Genomic DNA, 2,030 nt, shown 5'->3' on the forward strand with positions numbered 1-2,030 from the left:
CGCACCATCGGGTTCTGATGCTCATAAAAATGTATGTGCACACTGAACATGCTCGCTATAAGAGACTATAAACAGAGAGATGCTTTGTAGTCTGACACGATGAGCTGAAGCTCTGCAGGATTATTGCTCTGTTGTGGTGTGACCGAATTTGACCTGCTCACTGAATGTGTTTCATCAGATCTAACGGCTTTCATCATCAGACTGGTGGTCCTGCTGCTGAGCTTGCTGCTCTTTGCCTGTGCGATTTACTGCAGCCACAAGGTAGCACTGGGGTTTGTTTCTGACTGCGCAGAGGCCTTCTGCATGGGACGACGCTCTAAACTCAGCTGTGTGTGCTGCTATCTTCCCACAGACCGCCAGGGGGCATCAGAGAGTTCAACAGCACAACACGGAGGCTGAATATTATAACATCAGCGTGGGAGAACGAGAGGAGTGACAGCTATAGCGCCTCCATGTGGCAGTGAAAAAAAAAACAAGAACAAAAGATTTTTGTTGAGCTGGCCGAATGATATTTATTAGTTCTAACTTGCTAAACTTTCACAACCACCCTCCAGTTTAATATTTTTTTCATAACATAATCAATTCTTCAAATCAAGTCTAGCTACATCTAATAGCGTACCGCGAGCGAGCTATTTTTAGAAACGTAACGTCACGATGACGTCACATCACGTGGTACGCAGTAGGGCAAGCTTGCATAGTCCGCCGCTGTTTCGCTGTAAAAGAGACGTGCGTTACCCTTGGTTTTACTCGGTAAACGACTGCTTTTTCCAAATCTAAGACCATGGTTTTTAAACATTGTTGCTATGGAACGTGCAACAGCGACTCGAGGTACGCTGATCGGCCGCATATGAAGGATGTTTTCTTCAAGACTGCCAAGGAGAAATGTGTGCGCTTGGAACACCGGGGCGGTCGGCCTACACAACAGTTCAACCCGGAAAAAGTTACCAAATTCACCTACATATGTAGCAAGCATTTTGTTGGAGGAAAGGGCACAACCGAAGAACATCCTGACCCAATTCCAGCGACATCAAGTCAAGGTAAGAGTATTTTGGTGGCCGACATGTTAATAATGAAGCGCCTGCTACCATGACAGCATATAGGCTGTCATGGTAGCAGGCGCTAACATGATAGCCTGCTACCAGGATAGCCTACTCAAAAACATTTCAAATAAGAAAAACATTAAACATATACAGATCCCTGGACGGTGATTACAAACAAAAAAACGGCCGACGACGCCATGACCACTGCGCAGGAAAAAAAAAAAAACAAAGCTTACCGTTCGATCAACTCGGCCCGTTTTCCGTTTTTTTTAAGCCCTCGAACCTCAAGCCATCGTTTGAGCTGAAGGTTGGTGTGTTCTTCGACAGTTCGACCAGGAATCCGTGCGCCTGGGACATCGTCTTGGGAAAGTTTAACGGCTGTAAAGTCGGTCATATCGCTGGTTCTGTTGCGCGTGTAATAGCTGGTTGCTACGGGCGTTCTCTCCTGTATGCCCTACCTAAGCGGCAAAAGGGGCGTTGCTCTTGAGACGGTGACGTCACATGCGCGGTACGCTATTACAAAGTGACCCCATTCTGTTGATTTTTAAATAATTGAGATCATTAATGGATATCATTGACCGACTTATGGGAATTAATTGCAGCCTAATCATTAACCCTGACTTTTTTTTTTAAATAGTTGCTATTTAACACTGCTGTCTTCTATAATCCCTAAAATGTTGTGGGTATTAAAGTTGTAACATTTTTTTGAATATTTGTGAGATCAGATTTATCCATTCGATTCCATAAGCCTCTGAGATCTCTTGAGACAAGGGCTCAATCCATTACCCATATAGAGCAAGGACCCTTTAGCCAAAGAGGAAGTTTTGTCTAGGAGCCCTGCAACGTCTCTTACCCACGCTAAGAACCCTTTTGGTATCCCACAATTCTTAACATGATGTATCAGCACAGCCCTCTCAGGAAAATCAACTAAAATGTCCAGAGAGATGAGATTGCGCACTTTGTGGTTCATTTTCGGAAGGATGTAGGCCC

This window comes from Fundulus heteroclitus, chromosome 10, assembly GCF_011125445.2.
Source record: "Fundulus heteroclitus isolate FHET01 chromosome 10, MU-UCD_Fhet_4.1, whole genome shotgun sequence".
Classification (NCBI taxonomy): Eukaryota; Metazoa; Chordata; class Actinopteri; order Cyprinodontiformes; family Fundulidae; genus Fundulus; species Fundulus heteroclitus.